The 21,464-nt window shown below is 37.1% G+C and overlaps 1 long non-coding RNA gene across 5 annotated transcripts in view; it reads right to left on the bottom strand.

Moving 5' to 3' along the window:
* Window positions 1–413: 413 nt before the first annotated feature.
* LOC124300210 (uncharacterized) overlaps window positions 414–21,464 on the bottom strand; it is a 56,057-nt gene continuing 35,006 nt past the window's right edge. For 3 of the 5 annotated variants that reach the window (XR_006907179.1, XR_006907180.1, XR_006907178.1), the window contains exons 2-4: window positions 5,485–5,673; window positions 1,268–1,369; window positions 414–793 (exon numbers count right to left, since the gene is read on the bottom strand). This is a non-coding gene — a long non-coding RNA (uncharacterized LOC124300210). Of the gene's footprint in view, window positions 794–1,267; window positions 1,370–3,993; window positions 4,115–4,341; window positions 4,557–5,484; window positions 5,674–6,234; window positions 7,668–21,464 lie in introns of those variants that run through there. The other 2 variants (XR_006907177.1, XR_006907181.1) reach the window with 2 other exon arrangements.

The following is a 21,464-nucleotide window of genomic DNA, read 5'->3' as shown; positions in this document are numbered from 1 at the left end:
ATCTGCCAAACCGCTTCATAAAGTACGGTAAAGATTATTTATGTTACGTGTGGTGACTTACAGAAAAACTTGCAGTTCTTTTTTATTTTATTATGCCTGCAAATAACCATAAAAAATATATATATATAACCCGAAAATTTCATATCTATCACGTTTATCAAGGTATACGTATTTTTCCCATTTTTAATGCTTCATCCAAGATAATTTCAATGCGATGAAGGTATTTTCATCAGAATCAAATGAGAAGCCCGGACTCTTAACCCTTAGCGTTATTGCAATAGATACGCGTGCCATTATAATACGTCAGATTATGATAATACGGGTCAGAAGGTGCAATTTTCGTAAAAATGCAATTTTTTAATGGAAGTATCTCTAAATCCTAATGTGATAAAAAAAAAAGAAACGGACAGCGCTATCGTATTCAATGCATCAAAATACGTTGGAACCACACTAACTCATTTGTTTAGCATTTTCTAGAAAAAAATTCTGCAGGTCTGTCTAACGAAAGGAAGTTTCCACTGTTCATGTTACGTGGGTATAAGGTTGATTAAAGGAGACGCACGTGTGTGACATATTTAGTTGTGACTATGTGCGAATGAGAGATCTTGGAAATACCGGGAACGAATCTCAACGGAGTGTGTATTTATTTATCGCATTCGTGTATACGTCATACAAATACGGTAATTCAGCACCTATGCGGTCGGTAGGTGTAAGGGACCGTCTTCCTAGGAACAGAGTCACTGCAGAGTCACGCTGCGATAGTGCCTTCGGGAACAACGCCGTCAACGTCTTTCTGTAAATATTAATTTTCAACGCGATTAAATTTTTCAAGGCAAACATCTGATATCACGCGACGCTACGCGTCTGTAAAACACTTGAGTACATCCACTGCGTATCTCCGTCTTTGTCTAAGGTCGGAAATTTCTGGCGAGATGTATTTGCTTTAAGATGTACGTACAAAAGTTTCCGTTACAGTATCGGATCTGGAGGAGGATTTTTTATTCGGCCCAGCTGAAAAATAAACGCCAACGACTTGGGCACTTGTATCCACACACCTATATATATATATGTATACTCGGTATAAAAAAATGGATATTTGTGGTGGTACGATGATGAAAAATTTCCAACGTTTGCCAGATACGACGTTTTGCAACTTATCCACACCGCAAATATCGTTCTAATGTGTTTACACGAGAGATGTATTTATACCTTTGATAGATACGTAATATACGTTGTTTGATTAGAGCTCAATTAGCTCTGTACTCACCTGTTCGAATCCCGGGATCTCTACTCCGGTACATTTAGCTGGTTCTGTGGCAAAATGGGTCTCGTTTTGAATAACCGGGCGATGGAAAGTGGCGTCATAAATCTATGTATGAGAAAGAATTCAGTTGCTTTTGGTTTCACGCAATCAAGTTTGAAGTTAATTTTAATCCGTGATACTAAGTTTACTCCGAGGTGGAAAAAATAATTTTTGATTCATGAAGTATTAATCGGTTCAAGTATTTGTATTTGTATAGTGGTTGACCTACTGATGCTCATTCTCACGTTGATGGGGCCATAGATTTAAACAAATCAATAGAAAACTCATCAGTCCAAATAAAATTGAATTAGAACTAAGTCTCGGTTAAATAAAGTGGACTGAATAATAAGTTTCCAGTCGTTTTGAAACCATGAGTTTTTCAAATTACCAGAAAGACAGTGAAGGTTGGAATTCGGAAAAATTTATCGGGCATTGAAATTCGAGAAAATGTCTGATTTTTTCGTAATCATCACCGGTAGGTATTTGTTTCAAAATAAGTTTTAGAGATTTCGCAAGGTCTTGCAAGGTTTTTTTTACTGGAGTAATTATTATTTGGCAAATATCACAAAAAAATTGACAAGAATTTAGATAAATACGCTTTGTGTGTAAATAATGTATTCAGAATAAACCATTTGAGGTTATTTCTGGCGTGAGAGAAAAAAAATATTCTAATTCGATTTCGGCAGTAAAAATTGCGGCTAAACTTTTCCTCGACGTATCGACGAAGGAGAAAATTCAGTATAGAAATCGTCGCCAAGTTTCTCAATCGACTGATAAGGAAAAACCGATTTCATCGTTCAATGCTTTTCTAGAAGAAGTTAATTGGATGCCGAGCACGTGACCGAATGGCGTAATGCGAGGGGAAAAAAAAAATTGTGATAGAAAATCAATTCACAAATGGAATCGGTGTCAAATCATTTACGACGCAAATTAATGCAGATTATACCCCAATTGATGGAATTCGACAATAGAAAAGCTAACTTATTTACGTCGTTCGATTACTATAAGAGTTGAAAAGCCACGGCTGAATTTCTTTCAAAGAAATCCCGGGGGCGTTGAAATGCGACACGCTATAGTTAATTACACCCGTGCCACTTCCCTTGCCTCTAATACGCGTTTGGTCATCGGTACATCGACATAGGCACGTCCCTAGAGTCAAATTTACTGCGCATTATGTTCGGCGGCAAAAGACGGGCCTTTGCTTCTAGAATCGTCTCTCGTTCTGCCTCCGTCCTAATCATACGGTAACGAACGGAGTTATGAATTACTATTCGCGTCGGGTCAATCAGACGTTCATTAATATCCTCTTCTTTCTTAATTAAATTGTCTGTGCCAAGTTCCAGCGCGTTTTATTCCCGTGATGCAGCAATGTCAATGATCTTTGCATTACGCGTAACGTGAATTTAATCGACGAGCAGCCGAGGATCTTTCCGCAAAATGCTAAATAAATAAACAAAATAAACGGTTCAACTACCGACAGAGGCAACAGTGGTTTGACCGTCCGTAAGACAAGTGCACCTTTACTATCTCGAGTGCGATGATCGGTGTGATACTAACGTCGGAGGATTTACCCGCAGGATCCATCATCCGATTTCAATGTCGGCGTTTGTTTGGCCATTGATCACATCTTTCTTTTACCACTCGTCAAACTTTTTGTCGAAAGGAAGTTACTCGACGGTGTCTTATGTAACGATTCATCAGCGGCACGGGCAGTATCCTGACATGTTTTGGTCGAAGGTGTACGTGAAAGAACGAGATGGAACAGTCTGGAACACCTGATACACCGTCGTCTCTATAATACGTTGCGTCAGACGACATTGACCAGTGCAGCTCGAGCTCAAACGAGTTGGTCAAGTTATGACGAAAATTGTCACGGTTCTAAGTTCAATACAACCGCAAAGTTCCCCAATGGTGACTGTAATACAAATCGAGGATAGACGGAACGGCAGAACGCTTCTTCGATTTCACTTGATTCCCGTGAAATCCAATCTTACTAGTTTTCAACTTGAATAAGAGAAAAAAATTCGAATATCTTGTATTCGTATTGGTGAATTGGAGGGGCGTGTTGAAACGAAAATATTTCGTGTTTCAAGTATGATTAATCTTCTGAAGCGTACATTGTTAATGATAATGCATTGCCCTTTGTTATTTCAAAATGTAACACACGTGGTGCAGGCCTTCGAAAAATGAACGTATTCATTTTAATATGTATACAGTGATACACGTTCATATTAAAATATAGGTACAGTAGTGTTGGATTTTGATTGAGAAAATAACTTTACTGTGAAATTTTGCAGGACTGTGTAATTCGAAATCTTACTGATAAAGCGAAAGTCAACAGGAACGATTTCAGTCTAGACAGCGTGGTGCTCTAATGATCGCTTTGCATGTTTCCTGGACTATGAGAAAAAGTAACGCGAGGTAGAAAAAAAATATTTTGATTTTATTTTCGATCAGCAGGCGTTTCACAGCCATGAAGAAATATCGGATGTATAGTCAGGGCAAAAAAGTGTTTGAAAGATTGCCTGATGACACGAAGATTTCAAAAGTTTACTGGAACTGATAATGTTGCATCTAATGAAATTAATTAACAAATCGATCCTATCTGACACCGTACCAGGTATTTTTTTCACTTTCAATGAATTCCCCACAATTACCTGAGTCAAATTGTTGACGAAATAATAACCCACCTATTTCATGCTGAATCATAAGTTTCTCATCTACAATTTGTTGGGATTGTACATATTGGATTTTTGTTTACCAACTGCGCAGCTCAATAAAAATATCTGACTCAGTTGATTTATGGTGAATCTGGTGGGGAATTAAAACGAGATATTATTCATTAGAAGTGAACGGACAGATTTTTCAACGAAAAAATAGCAGAATCATGTGGCTTCTTAGAAATTGTTCATCATGTTACGATTTTTATGAAGCGGAAATCATGTCGTTACAAAATATATATATATTTTTTTTTTTGGATCAAGAGGACGTCTTTTCAAAGCAACAAATAAAATTATATTTAGTTCAACTATTCCAACCTTTGTTTCATGTTTGTATTTCAATAACTTTTTTCCCAGATTGTACGTCTCACGGATCCTCATAAAGTTTCAAGACTCGAGTCTTCCAACGTTGGGTATATGTGCAGTTCCTCAGCTTACTGTGAATGTTGATATTCTTTTTTTTACTTCCAATCGTTATACCTCGACGAAGTGGAGGCGCATATATCGTCAATGTGACTGGAATTACCATCCGACAGACTACAACGACAAGCTAAGCGATATAGGATAGATTAGATATGCAATTAAAAATTTTATCTTTCCATCCAATTTCTGTCGCAAATACATGCGTCAAATGACAATTTCCACGTGTAATTCTGTTATGGGAAAACTGCTTGAATATACGTAAGTTTCCGAAGTGGAAAAAATTCAGAACGCCCGCGCGCTTGGTTGACCCATCAATGTTGCAACGACACGTTGAAGCATTCAAAGCTTATCAACTATAATGATTCTCAATCACGGGACAATGCGCCTTGTACACAACATGCGTCCATGTGCTGGACGGCCGGCTGCCAGGGCTGCGGTTATTTAATAAAATGGTTCTGTAATTCGAACCGTCTATTGGCTCCGGAGATTCTACTCGGCTGAAGATGCAGGCTCTGTCAATTCAACAAATATATTCAAATTGATATTACCGGTTGCAATTTTCATGTCATACAAATGATTGTACGATTTGATCACCGTGACTGGATTTTATCTCGTAATTTTACCATACACGGCTTACGTATAACTTGTAGCGCGCCAGAAAATACTAGAGTTGCACAATAAAACAATTGTTTCGAGGCCGGATTCCGGTAAAATTTTTCGGTGCAACGAAACTGTTTTGAAAACCAGCAAGCAAAGCAGATTTAAAAGCAATCCGGGCAAACACGTAACTTGCAATTAGTACTTTCTTTACCTCTTTCGTACAACGCCGCAAGGCAAATTGAGAAATTGTATTGTGGAGTTGTAATTTTCTACCGCATTATTTCATCCCGATTATGAAATTTACGGAATGAACGTAAACCTTTCGCTGATATCCCAATTTTTGTTCTTCATGCGACTAATTATAATGTTCTTCTAACATAATATTAAATATTAGCTTTTCTTGATATTGTACAGATGTAGACTAAGTTATCGGCTCACCTGCGGGTTTTACGCTATGACTGGCCACTTGGGTTTGCAATTTGTCGTTCTGCACATTAACCAGTTCGACTGGTGAACAGGACTCGTGGGAACTTGCTGATTATGAGAAAATACTTCTTAACCACCCCTTGCAAGGGGAGGTTGACCAATTTCCACCAATTCCGGCATCGATACTCCCGCTCGAGTCGTCTGCAAAAAAATGCAATAGTTTCAAAGACGGAAACAGTGTCGAAAAGGTCGTCAAAGCGACATCACCTACGCAATGTAACAAAAATACAAATCCATTACGGCGGTAACAAATATATAAACTTACAAGCCCGTCACGACGGCAATACAAATCAATATAAAATAAATTCACCAGTTATAACACCATAAAAGTACATCCGAATATCCATACAAACATCGTCTTTTATATTCATTGAACCCCGTTCAAAAACGGTGTCGGCGGACAGCGAAGGGGAATTTCTAATCCAAACTAAACGCCCCGAACAAACATAGCTGAAATGTTATAGCAGTCACTTCGGAGAAGAAAATAAGATAAAATTTACGACAAATGAGAATTGTTTCTCGCAACGTTTGTGTGTAACGATAAATTCAGCAATTAATAGGTGTACTTGTATTCTGCGAAGTGTACTAACGTCACGGTGGTGACAGAAGAAATGGATAGAAAAAAAAAAAAATGGAAAGAAAGAAGGACGACGTCGGGTACAAAGAAACGCACATCCGACATGACGAGCACAAACACTTTACTTCCAAGGTGATAAAAGTATCTTGAAGGGAAGACTGTCAGTCGATGGTTACGTCCTTCTCGGCCATTGGTCCATGTTGCGTTTCACGCAAAGCCAAGATCAAGAGTTCATCTTACTGTAAAAGACTTGGATGAAACCGGTCTTCAGGGAATCCCCTGGTTACTTAGTTCCTCTCGCATTGAACAGGTTGTCATAGACAAAGTTGCTGTCTCGGCCGTAGTGAAGGCGTGCATTAAAAGAAATATAAAGAGCCAAGTGAAAAAAGCCGTTCCTGCACTGACAGCATGGCATATATTTGTCATTTTATACATAAAATTATCATCATACTTACACCTCACGCATACTATTCGCCATTGTTAACCACCTTCGTATCTCTGACTTGACGCAAACGATTTACGGTTAAACGAGCGGGGAATAACAGAGATAGAATCAAGCATAACCGAATGTAAATAACAGACAAGCGTTTGAAGGAACTGTTGTGAAACTCATGGGCAAATCTACAAGGTTAGGCACGACATATTACATACATTGTCGATGCAACGATGAATAAGTAGTTTCCTACAGTTCCTGCTGCACTTCTTTTTGCTTTCATGTAATTAGCTCAAGGTGTCAAGTCGAACGGCAAAGCGCGATTTAATGACTATTCCAGGTGTTAGCAAGTCGCCTGAATGTCAGTCAGTATCGAGAAAGGATTTTCACATACGGATCAAGCCTGAAGTTTCACGATTATTTAATTGCCTGCATCGTGTCACGTGATTATAAAGCGCAATGGGATGTGGTGATAAAAAATTATTTCAATACTTGGGTAATCGGCGCTAAATACGAAAGCTCGTCAACGCAGGCTGATGAAGAATTGACATTTCTCCAAGAAGCCCATCATTTTCTGCTCTTTCGCATGTAATGTTCCATAAGACCGCAAAACTTCTCAATCCTGCTACTGTTTCCCGTGTTACTGGCCTTGTATCTTCTTCAGCATTGAAGGCTATCCTCTCAACTAGACCTTTTGCTTGAATGGTCAGCGATATCCGTCACGTCGTACGTATAAGTATGTGTAATTTTTCTCGGTGACCTGACTCGGGGTCAATGATAGCGACGAGAGTATAAGAACTTGTAGCCACGGTTCAATAACAGCCAACCGACGCGAAAGATTTGGTAATGAGTGGTGAGAAAATGTGTGCATCAAGGAGGTATTATCGCAATCAATCTAATAACAAGACATTAGGTGTAATGACACCTTCAATGACCGTTTAACTTTGTTGTTTTTACGCCGTGATTTGTTATTCGCCACGTATTTGTAACGCGTGCTTCGCTCACTTTCGCGGGTATTTTTCACTCCGCAGATATGACTGGAATTGAAGAAAGAAAAACAACAGATCATTCATCGGCTTGGAATTGGGAATCGCGAGATTCGCTGGTCATTCGCAAGTCGACCAGTCACTCAAATACCCAGCATGAGTGATATAAAAAAAAAACCATTGGAAATTCAGAGAAGCAATCCTAGGTGTAAAAATTGCGAGTGATTATTGAATACTAATTATTACTCGCCATTTAAATTGCAGTGAGGATTAAGTAGTCATTTTTAAGTCAATTTTAAATAATGTGAATCCTCTGTTATCCCTGATAAATGTATTAATAGAATTTAATGACAAAAATACGCTTTGGCCGTTCATTGTGAGGCAATATTAAACAAGGCAAAAATGACAGATTATGTGTACACATCCTTCAGACTCTTCGTTAGTACGGGATTCAAGTAATGAATAAACACAGCGCATGAGTATATAACGCTTATAAATGTATCGTATATAAAGATTAAAGATACATATTTTTCCAGCCTGAAAGAAAATGCTCTCCGCGTGTGATGATAATTCTTAACCGCTCTGATGGAAATGTTCAAAAATAATAATATCTGTTGTAGAATATCCTCTCATCAATCCGTGAACTAATTATAATTTTATCAAAGTGTTACACGGACATTACTGGACGCAATACAAGAGAGAGGTTCACCTTTGATCGCGATTCATTGTCGAAACCTTGGACTTGAACATTGATACGATATCAAAACGGATGACACAGAAACTCATCAATTCGTAGCACTATTCAAGGCCGTTGATTACAGAACTAAGTATTTGATATACTTTTTCCAACACATGCCCAGAAAGTTAGATTTTTGAAACCAGCAGAGCGTGCGTAAAGTGCTCCGATTCTGAACAGTGCGGTAAAACAACGCTGGCGCATGTGCTTGGCTGAAATTTTCAATTTTCCACACTAGGGCTTTCTTGACGCATACGCACTTTCCGGTGACTTAATTTCACGCGCTTCCAGTGATATCATTGGGCTGAGTTCAACCCGAAGTTTGCGCAATTAGATTAGTTTTCAGAAAACCGTACTTGTGCCTCGGGACTTCTCGTTTGCCCTTGATCTACTTCTTTTAAATTGTTAGATTATTTGTTTTCTGTGCAAGTCAAACTTCCCTTTACAGGTGTGGAAAAAAATAGCGTACGTCACACGTGCGGATAGAGGATATAGCTGACATGCTGCAAGCTTCATACTCGTCGGAAATTACCCACTTTTCATACTGGTAACACGGTATATTAATAAGTAATATGCACGCCATATTGTATCGAATGACGAGGTGTTACATGAGAACGGCCTCATGTCAACTCCGCATGATTCAGCCGACATGATTAATTCAAGGCTTACATTAAGTGCAGCACATTTGATGCAGTCGTGATTCCCCGAAGTAAAGAATACTTTTCAATTTTGCAACGTAAAGTTCGGATCACTGGACTTCTTTAGTTTTCAGATAACAACAACAGACCTTGTAGCAATCGGTATTTTCTTAAGTGGTTTTTCCGGGTAGAATCCTTATATGCCGCAATGCTGCAGATATTGGAATCAATGAATAATCATATTTCGTGTTTTTTCAAGTCCAAGCTGCGAACCGCATTTCTGCATCTACGTAGTACGGAAAATATATAATTACAGTAATAAGTGAAAATAAAAAGGCTCGGTGTTTGGTATCTACATCGTCAATTGTATAAATATGTTATATAATTAGATAATGTGTATTAAATTATTTGTTACGGCGCACGGTGTGTGGCATTAGGTTTGAAATGAACGAATGAAGCTTATCTTTGTGGGAATGAAGCTAATTGAGTGGATTACACGACGTCGAATATATCATTTAATCTATACCTACACGTGAGCATAACGCTGTGATGAACAGTTAGTAAAATCACTTACCTAATATCCTGTTTTCTTTTCGTCTAAAAATAAACTGTACGATAAGACGATAAGCCAAGTATTTCATGAGGAATAACAACAGCTTCGGTGTGATTTCAAATCCAGAAATTCATCGACACAGAAGCGTTGCAACTTTTCTATACTAAAAATCACCGATGAAGAGCGATCAGCGATAAGTTCTGACCTGACTTACGTACTTGTACTCTTTTATGCGTTCGGAATACGCTAATCTTTATAATCCGTTGTTTATATGTTCTTTCGTTTACTATAAACATAGACAAAAAAAAATGTTTACGAAGAAAATAAAATTAAGCTTATCGTGCAATTATGTTATTGACGAACAGATATTGAAAATGAAAGACTTAATGGCAGTAAGATCGATAAGATCATTCGATCATGCAACACACGATCTATGTTTATGTTCGCGTACTTGTATTTTTGTGTGAAAACTTGGCATGTTGAAACGATTCGACCTCAACGAAACATCATTTATACTTACAGTAAATTCGGAAAAAATAATTACCAACTTCCGGCCAGTGGATAAAAACAGAAATCTTTTAATTTCCGTCGATTGCAATGTGATGTATGATATATATGAAGTTCACGCCAATGAAAAATGAATCATGTAAAAGCAATAAAAAGCTCAGTTCCGATCGTATGATTCCTATATGAATGACAGAAAGTTATGCCTCTAGAAGATACGTACATGTTGATGTATTGAGCCTTCGCCATTTTCTATGGTAATAATCGGAAATTAATTAACTGTGTAATAATCGTGTTTCCCTTTTGCGATTGTTATGCATCATTTATTGCAAGCCAACGTCGTCCTCTGGAGCAATGAGAAAAAAACCAAACGGCGAATTTATCGATAAGGAATGCTGAGAAACTGGTTCAACACCATTTTTAATTGTAATTCATTGATTATACGCTACGACAGAGTTAATGGCAAAAAAAGATATGGGTCGTTTCATAGTATGCACGATGACGCAATGTGATCATCTTTACGGAATATACAGAATTTATCGGCCAAGGCGATATGACAAAGCATGAAGTCGCAGAAGCGGAAAGCGGCCATTTCGGTCCACGCGCATTCTCAGAACCCTAATTCGATCGAGTTAATTAACATACGTCGTACAGATACGTGTACAAAACGCAAGACATTAATTAATGCTGCTACCCGTAGTCGGTCAGCAACGGTATTGACAGGCAATTAAATGAGAGCAAGTGCTCCGAAGTGTCAAAGGTGTGCGAAAAGCAAAGTCGTAAAGTTAAGCTAGAACAAAGGCAGCCATCCTTATTTGGGCAAATAAATAATATGACACCCACTCCGATAACTCTTGAAAATGAACTGATTCGGCCAGCTGTAAATTCATGGTGATGGTCGCATGTGTATCTTTCGTTATACACACATTTCAAGGTATGACGCAGGCGACAGAAATTAAAAATTAAAAATACGAACGTGTCAAAATGTATTGAAATTATATCGGGAAGTTGAGGAGAAAAATATAAAGAAAAAGGTCGGGTTGTATCTGCATATTCTCGCGGAATGATTAATTCACAAACGATGATCGTTCGATTCTTTATATGTATCTATACAAATGCAACGTGCATCGTATATCGATGAAACGATGAATAATTACTCCGTAATAATGAAAACGCATGTAATTATCGCAGACTTTTCCCCGACGCGGCATGATACGCAACTATTTTTTACGATCATTCGCAAATTGCACCTATGTCAAGCAGTGTAATATAATGATGTGTAGAAAATTATCATACTTATTATCTTCTTTCATACTCCGCAGCCTGGAATGCAACGTTAATAATCAAAACGCGAATTAATTCTCCAACACAGTTTCCAATGAATTCATAATTCATCACATGCAACGAGTTGTTTTATTTATTTATGTTTTTTGATTTTTTTTTTTTTGATTTTCACAAATTTATTTTCATTCACTGTGCAATGTTACATAGTCTCACGATTTACAAGAAATCACAACCGGTCGATCAAACAATCAGAATATAATAAACTTATACTTACATACTTACACGCCCATGCAAATAGTGGCTAAATTACAAGCTGCGAGTTTCCACTAGCAGTGCTTGTAAATTTCGTTCTTAACTTTCTCTGGATGAATTATACCTCGATTATTTAGCTATTCAAGAGTCGATGCTCTTCAGACGTTGCCAAAAGGTCAGCGAATAGTTTTCACGTGCGAAAATATATGAAGAAAAATAATTCACGACTGCTTTCGTATTTTTTTTTTTTTTTTTTAACTCGCTGGCCTACAGCTTGGAGCTGTGAACTCACCGAAAATTCGTAGGGTTAATAACAGGTACCGAATAGAAGGCTGGGATCCACCGAAGATTCAATCATAATAATCTCGCATCCGTTATAAAAATTCATAAGGCATGCGCAATGATGTCGGATATATGAGTATATGTTCGTCCAAAGTTTACGTAATTTAACAGGTATAAATTGTTTAATCTTGCAGAAAATTGGAAATTCTAGATTAAAATTTTCTTTCGATTAACGAAGTTTTTCAAAACAGGCAGTTTTCGTTTACTCTGAATCTTTTTATACTTGTATTGAGAATCTAGACATGGCGCAGGCAAATCAAGATCCACCATCACCGATCGCGCCATCAAGTTCATTGATTTTACAAGGACAAATTTATTATGGCTGCAAAAAATGTATTAAAAATCCAATAGGGTAATACCTCTATTGATATCAATTATTGTTTGATGCTCGTCAATTTACAGTGAAGATTTTTTGTTGTTTCCCGAATGGATAATCCGCAGTTACGTGGCTAAGTGTATAAACGATGGGTAATGAATTTTTTACCCATTACAATTTTTTAGATCCATCTTTGTGAACTTTTATTGCCTCTCCAAGCTAATAATTCAGTCCCAGCACTAACAAGAAATAATATAATTGATAAAAATAAATATGATGGATTTACTGAAATCGGTTATTTCATTGAAATAGCTGCATAGTGTCGGTGTATACCGATCAATTTGTTTTTATCAGCGATCGATTTTCAAACAAATCAGTCATGCTTGTAAATTTCCAGCAGCGAATGTGGTAATTTTATTGGTTGAAATAAATTTAACATTTCAACTATAGTAGCGAACGTAAAATTTAAGAAAATCTGTCCAAAACTGATTGCGATCAAAAAGAATCAAAGTAAATTCTTCACGTATTTCAATCAGTTGAACGAGAAAAATCACTTAACCCGAATGAATATATACACGTTTCGGTTCTGATTCGATCGAATTTTACTCATCAACATAGTTCCGATACGATTCATTTCGTTTTTACACGTGAGATGTAATATTCACCTCGAATCAAGAGGAAAAAACCAACTGAATTTGTATAGTAACTCTAGATTTGTTGTTCGATCTTGAATCGTATATTTCATTCACCTCGGCGCTGAAATTTTTCTCAAATGAATCAGGAATGTTAGACGTTTAAGTTAATCAATACTCGATACACGATATCACCTGCGGCGTTAGCATTGAACGAGCTAGGGACCGGAAGAAATATAATATTTGATAGCATGATCGGAACACACCGTAAAAAATATCTCTACAATTTGCAAAGATCCTCGAAAGTAGTTCCTGCCAGACGGTAATCGCACCCTTACATGTCTGCGGCTGCAAGGTCAGCCTTCCGAAGGCCGCGGAAAAGAAAATATTCCTCGGGAGATATAATTCCACATCCTCCACTTAACTCTGCCGCCGCGCGAGTTGCAGAAATAAGAAAAATGGACGAAAATTAAAGTGAAACAAATAAAGTGCAGAACATGAAAGCGTTCTGCAGCATAACGGCGACTTGACCTCACACTAACAACAGATCGCAGGCCTGAATACATTCGAGTACAAAGGCTCGACATTCACTTTAACGAATTCGATATGACCTGGCAGTTATTCGGATTTAATTTGCGTGATAGTCACGATGTAGAAATGTTGGAAAATGGAATTTAAACAATCAAAACGTAGAAAAGTAAGGTATTAAAAGCCGAAGTACAGAAACGTCGGAATTCTACCGATTCTTTTTTGGATTGCTATACATTCTTATTCACTTTGACGTTTCTATATTTCGGCTCTCTAAACTTTTAAAACGTTTCGAAATTTTTACTTTTTTATAATACGATTTGATACATTCAGAACACACACAATTCTTCCACATTTTTATCGCCACCTGATCAAACGTAGATATATATTATGCGAGCTTGATCGTTAAATTTTTGTGCAAGGCTGATATTCACTAGGTAGTTGCATTAACGAATTTTGAAAAATTTATACGCTTCCTGTATTTCTTAGATCAACTGAATCGTTATATTCCTTTGTAAAATATGAAATTGGATATAAGATACGAAATTGTCAAACGTCTGAAGCCCCGACAAGTTTGAAGTTTTTCAGAAACTTTGAAGATAAAGTAGCGAAAATTTGATTGGTGTTATATCAGAAATCTAGTTTCGGTAGAATTTCGTCTCTTTCATAGAATATAAGTTACTGTTTTACATTTTTTTCAGACTTCTCCGAGACGTGAAAACTGTCGGACTGTATCTCGATGTGTTTTGTTTCTATGAATATTATTAGAAAACGCGAAAAGGTCGATCATTTTTCTAAGGAAATATCCCACCAGAATGGGTTGCGATTGGCAAGTACGTACAGACCTATGTATGATTATCTTTAAAGTCAAACGCTTGTTTTTTACTGGAATGAGAAAAGAATGTTCTGAAATATTGATAAGAGAATTCGCAGTTGGGGTAAATTATAAGCATCGTGGTTTAATTTTCAACTTAATTAAAAAATGTGTACACCTGTTTCAAAAGTATTTAATACAAGGAACACAAAATTTAACAGTCCTCCGTGTGCCGTAACTTAATGTCCAAGTAATGTTCTATCATCGATAAGTGCGTGTATAATATGCGGTGTAACAATAGAAAGAACATATATTACGGTGCCGTAGCGCGTTGACTTTGACCGTGGAACGTGTCTGAGCCACTCGAGAAAAAATAAATTATCAAGAATCAGTTGAGTGAAAATAAGTAATAAAAGAAGCAAATCCGGCCGCGCTCTCTGACGCAAATGAACGTCCGAAACAGGAAGAAAAGGAAAAAATGAGTAGAAACTAGACGACGTAGTGGCTGGAAAAAAACTGTTTGGAGAGATTTGCGAAGCACACGTGTCGGTCAGGTGAGAGCGTTTATTAAAAGAAACCTCGGCGACACGAATATACGCAGATACTCTTGAGCCACGAATCCACTCCAAACGTACAGCCAATGGGTTTGTTTCTGGCTCCTCCCGGTTCTCCACCAACTGCTGACACTGCAAATAATCGCAGGAACACTCATCTCGCGGGTTTTACTCCTCCTAGAATTTCTTCGAATCAGTTCAAGGCCGATTTTCTGATTCCCGCGAATTCCCGTATTTCAATGGCGAATAAACTGCGCCTTGAATTTCTCGACGTTGTTGTTACGACGTCACGGAAGCGTGATCGTTGATTGTAAGTGTACGGTAGTTTGGAAGAAACGAGAAACGGGGTGATAAATCTCCAGCTATGTTATTAGTGCCGGTGATAATTAACACGAATGAAACAACGTCACTACTGTATTATAAAACGGAAACGAATTTTAGTAAATTCGAATAATACAAGCGTAAGGTATCAAAAATTTTGGACAAAGTTTCACGGTCAACATTGACCATGATTAAACGTCGCTAATTCTTATCCGATTCTAATGCTTTTGGACCTTTTTTCATCACTACAGAGGTCCTCAAAGATTGCTTGAAAAAAGTCTGACAAGAAGTTATTTCCAGAATAGTTTGATATCGATTTTTGTGAATAATGTGCAACATATGTTCGTCGACAATTATATTTGCCTTTTGTTGAAAAACGTTAAAATTGATTGAAAAACCGCGGGGTTTCATCATTCTGAACGTTCTAATTATAAAACCTTTGTTCATATTGTCGACACCTTAGCTTGTATTATTTGATTCCCTCGGATTCTTAATTATTACATAGCAGAAATGTCGTTCCATTAGCGTTCAATGTCAGTGACGCAAATAACATTGCTGTATATTTTTTAAACGGTGTATTTTTATCTGTTCCTAACTTTTTCTTTAGACGGTCCAGTCAACTTATTCTTAAGCTCGTGTTCTAATTCATATAATCGAGTTTAAAAATTACTTATTACTTATACCAGACCTTGTTAAATATTTCCACATGTATTGATTTAGAAATTGTAGTAGCGCTTCCAAACCACCCAAGAGGGGTTCATGTTATGGGATATTGCTTGGCACTGCTCTCACGCACTTAGCATGGTGTTCTGGCCAGGCCGTCGAAGGACTATAAAATCTGCAAGCCTAAATCCGCGATGCTCGGTCGTTTCTCAGGTCACTTGAAGAGCATTCCTCAGGTCTTTGGCTCCGTTATTTGGTATTTTTCTCATTGAAACTTATTTTTTACGGGTTAGAAAATGATGAAAATAAATCCAGCTTTCGTATTTCATGATGAAATTTCAATGTAACAGCTGCAGTTAACAAATTCATTCGAAAGTATCTTGCCGTTTTTAACCACGTATGAAATACAACGAGTATCGAGGACTTTCACTTACATCTCGAGAAATCACCGTTTAATTGCGTACCTGAGTATTAAAAAAAAATTAATCTTTTCAAATTTAAAATGAATCATGTCACTCAGAATTAGATTGGCGTGTGAAACGCGGGACCATATTGATTAATCTGCGTGTGTTGAGATGGTTAAAGTACGCGAGGCTTCGATCACGCACTTGAATCAATCGGAAAGTTCACTTTTCGTTATATCAATAAGAATTCCCGATTTCCAATCAGCGTCCGCAAACTCCGGCGCTTTCTTCCGTTTGCTTACGCGATTCCAAATCGAGACGGTAAAAAAGTGGTAGTTCAATAAAATCGAGCGACCGGAAAATGTTGGAAATTTTTATTATCTTTTTTATTATTCTTTTTTCCGTGTCGTTTTCTTTCCAATAGGCACATTATGAATACTTATACCACGTTTCAAACGATCTTAAAGAGCATGTGTGTATAATTTTACAACATATACATATGTATATATATATTTTTATACATACATATACATATATATATAAAATGCATATGGCGCCGCGTATTTATCAGAGGAAAAATTTATGGAAATAAACGAGATGTCGGGCAGTGAATAAAATTGTATAAATATAGACTGTACATATGCACTGCGTAATACGTTGCCTGCAGATAGCGTTTAATGCTCAATTAGTCCGTGCCTGGAAACATGCGAGATAAGTAGAATAGGGCAGATGGGTCAACGGCTATTTAATATAGCGAAAATATCTTCGATTTAGCAACCCTGCCATTCTTTGCACACGTGTCAGTGTCGCGGACACGTTAATCGTTGATGTGTTGCGTTTGTTTTTCATCATTGCATAATTTTTCTTCGTCGCATTTTTTAGTAAATAATCACATACTTTGCGACGTGTAACCAACCACCCGGCATCCCATTACAAACTGGCCTAATCACGCAGCATTATCGCGTGCGCTGCATCGTCGAGAATTAATTATAACGCTCTAATTCTCAGACACATATAATTTATACACGAAGTGTGTAACAAGTGTTGCGTGGTCAAACCTCAAGAATTATAATTCCTTACCCCAGAAGTCCCGGGTCAAAACGCTGACAACACACTTTCGTATCTTCGAGCTAAATACAAATTTCGCCACATTTAACCCCGGAGTGACTAATTACTTTTGTCAGTTTCTTAATTTTCATGCAATAATTGGGTTAACTTGTAAAATGTCTGATGTGGTTAATTATCAAATTCATTGCACGTTATTTTGCATTTTAGAGAAACTGTTTCGAGCAATACTTAGAGTAAAACGAATTTCAATGTATTCGACGCATATTTTTTTACTAAAAACCGGAATAGCATAGAACATTGAACTTAACGGTTATGAATAATTATCGACAAAAGTAAACAAAGCTGTGCTTTAGCTGATAAAATTACGATCAGTTCAACTTTGATCATGTATTCTGTCTCCAATAAATTGTATCAAGGCTAGATAAAATCGAATGATTCGCAAGATCAAGTCTGTTATATATATGGAGCTCGTACATAATTGTGGCTAGCAATGATATTGTGAAAATTAATTGTACAGCGGAACGAATCGTTGATTATGGCATACTTGAAAAAAACATAGTATATATAGCAGCGCCAAAAAATATACACAGCCTTGACACCGTGTGAAAAAATGACTTGCAATAGTTACTCTGGTGGTTCGTTGAACGTTTACCCGAAAACGCGGTGTAATGATACGAAGGAAAGCTTATTTTTTTTTTTTTTTAATAATATACATGTGGCATAAGCAAGTATTGTGTCTTCTACACCTGAATTGCAGCAGGATTTCTCGTTTTACAAAACAAGAAAAAAGTCACGAGTTTGAGTTGGAGTATTTGAAGGAGGTCGTGAAATTGCGGTGTCGGTTCAATTTTAATAAGTGACTCGTGCCAATGGTTTTGAATGGATACTTGTTTTTCACGTTATTCATGAACGTTGTAGCTGAAGGCAAAACAAGATAATCCATTCTTTAATTTTGTCATTCTAAATATTTTGTGCCAAGTCAGAGCTCTAAGCATTCGTATTACAAATTACCATGATCGTGAAAGTTTCACGAAGATTTCACGCACATTTTTCATATTAAAATTAGCAATAAATTGAAGTCAATTTTTTATTTATTAAGTAGGTATGTACCCAATTCCAATCTGAAAATTGCAATTTCTAAATGGGTGAAACTTGATCCATGTGGAATTTTAGAGAGCCGTCTAACACACAAGGATCATCTGTATAAGAAACCAAAATCGGGCGAGTCCGTATCAGCTGCGTAAAAAATTTGTACTTGAAAACACTACGTATGAAAAAAGTGAAATTTCTCGCCTATGTTTTTCGCGCTCTGACTTGCTGATAAATCGTGACACGGTAATTTCGCAAAGGTATCCATCAACTTTTGTTACGCATGCGTACCTGCCACAAATAGGAATAATACATACGAAAGCGATGCAAAGCTCACAAGAAAATCGGTGAATAGATTTTCCCCAAAAAAGTATACGACATCAAACACCCAAATTGATAATGTGACAAAAAAAACGCGAAACAAACTTTGTACAAAGTACGTAGCTGATGTAGATTTGCGGCGCAAATTAATAACATTACTGCAAGAAAAATTACGTAAGAACATCGATCTCTCTCTATCTCTTCCGCGGCATTTTTAAATCAAATTTTTTTCCACATTTATTTTTATATTGACGATCCGCACTTACGCGCGTTTAATACGCGCCGCATGCACGATTCTACGCGCAGCAGTCACTACTGAGTTAATGTATAGAAACATGCTCGATAAGTATGCAGATTCACGCATTGCCGCTCTGACATATGTCGCACGTGTAATTATCGTCGCAGCTAGATTAAAAACTGGCAGGGGCTGCATAACCGCAATTCGGAATGAACTCATCGCAGTTTTGTAATCTAGCACAGTGACGTACGAGTAAAAGAAATTTTTGAAATAAAATACGCTACATATTTCTGTCGTGGATGAGGTTATTTTCGGTCGAACAAGAATGTATAATTAATAAAGCAGAAAGACCCGGGCATATAGATACCCGTAATTATTCGCACGATCTCAGCCGTTTTACAAGTTGGATTATATAACTGAGGTACCGGTTTGTGCTAGATCGTTTTAACGCAATTTGGCAAACTCGTGACAAGGTTCAGAATGAATCTAGAATGCGGAACTGCGGGAATACCCATGAAAATAATATCGAGGTTACTAGTAGTTAGGTAGGTACTTACGGTTGCTGCTATGTGAAACATTTTTTTCAGAACGATAGGTGCACGCGGTTTTTGTGACTGAATAATGCATCGTTTTATTGTAAGTTGACTAGGAGCCGTAGGACAGGAGTCAACTTTTACAAATGTCAGAGATACATATATGGAAATGATGTTGTGATTAGTATATTTTTAATTTTTGTTTCTTTTCAGTTTTTACGTCAGTTAAACCCAATTTCATTATTACAACTGCGATCATCGCGTCTGCTCTCTCGATCATCGATATTTTGATCGAACTCCCCGCAGTCTGCGAACCTTGAAGTTTTTCCCAATTCAGATAGAGCAACGATATCACTCACTTTGGCTTGACATATTGCAGAGTTTGGCGAATATCGAATTTCTTAAAAGTATGGGTTTAAACAAGGCATTGGCAGCGAAATGACCGTTAGGCAACCTAATCGCAGTTACATAGATACATGATATAACGAAAAATGACACCCTCCTGATGCCGGAGATATCGGTTAACCGTGTACAACGCAACTGTCAATCGGGCCGAAACGTGAACAAATTTCACTTCGTTCAATTTTTTGGCCTTCATATCCAAGAATTACCCTTCTATCATCATCCTGAGGTCAACAATCACCACTTACATTGCAAAATGTATACTAAGATAATGAGATCGGAGGTCGACGAATTAAAAACTTTGTACACAGAATGATAAACGGTATTGATCAGTGTTTGAGGTCTAGTATACTACGCATACATAACAGTATACACTTGAATTAAGGTCACTAGATTCAAAAGTTTATTATACATACCTAGACGCCATTTTGATTAAATACAGTTATAACGGGAAAAAAAAATTAAAAGAAAGAATTTTTCATAAAAATTTGTCAAGGTCATTCAATTTTTTAATACTTTTATCAACGCGGTTTAGCCTCCACTCTGAAAATATCCACCTTTACGTGTCATTTTATTTTCATTTGTTTTATTCGAATTTCATTGACTGTGTAACTGAAAAAAAAAACGAGGATAATACACAATTTAACGGAAAATGCCACTACAGCTTAACGTTTATCAACAATCACGCTGCTATAGTTAAAAAAAAAAGTGACTGTACATGTACTTTCTTAGCTCTATATGCATAGCTCTGAGTAAATGTGTATATACGTGCCTAGTTAGATGTGTATTCCTTGGGGATCGATGTGGAAAAAACTGGAGCAAAGTGATGTTTGGTATTACTGACAATTAGTATGGTCTGAATCTATCTAGCATAAGCATGGGTGAGTGGACCTCCTAATACGAATCGGCGAGAATGCCTGCCTTGAAACTCCACGTGACCTTGACTTCACAAACGTAAATTGAGTCAAGGGCTGTGCGAGATTGATTTCTCTAAAATTCTCAAGAGGATTCGATAAGCCGCGATTAAATTATAAAATTATTAAATGTTAACGAATATCATATAATAAGTTTTAAAAATTTGATACACGATGATAAATCTATTGTGTTTTTGATTTCCATTCTATAATATTATCGCACGAAAATCTTTCATGTCCGATCGAAACTTTTCAACTGCGTGGGTCATTGTTTCAATCTCAATAGAAAATAATTAAAAAAATACACACGAAAGCCCCGTCTGCTGATTTTTTTTTTAACAATGTTCATCGTTCGAAAAGGGTTCGAGTCATTTTGTGAGGCGGTATGTATTTGTTCGACATAAAAAGCGTGCAAATCTTCAAATCATAGTAAATACAGTCATTCAAGCGTACATTTAAATTCTCTAATTACATAATGGCGTGCGGATAAAGGATAATTTTTATTCTGAATTCGACCGAGTTCAAAGTTAATTCAATAGACCCGGTTGCCTATCCGCTATGCATCGAAGCCTGGGAACCGTACTGTGAACTAGGAACGTTCCCCTAAATTGCCACGTAAATTTTGGTGTAACGATATAAGATAATGATACGGTTCTTGATATTGTATTACAGCTTAGGCTTGTAACAATTAGAGTAGAATTCTTGTGCAAGCCATTATAACAAGTTAAAAGTTGTGAGAACAAGGACGCACAAGTGTACGTAATGTACGTATAGTTTGAGAATAACAATCATGGACGATTGGCTGCTCAAATTTCTTGAACACTATTCCA

This window comes from Neodiprion virginianus, chromosome 3, assembly GCF_021901495.1.
Source record: "Neodiprion virginianus isolate iyNeoVirg1 chromosome 3, iyNeoVirg1.1, whole genome shotgun sequence".
Classification (NCBI taxonomy): Eukaryota; Metazoa; Arthropoda; class Insecta; order Hymenoptera; family Diprionidae; genus Neodiprion; species Neodiprion virginianus.
Note: the sequence above shows the minus strand (reverse complement) of the source record. Positions and strands in the feature narration are given on the sequence as shown.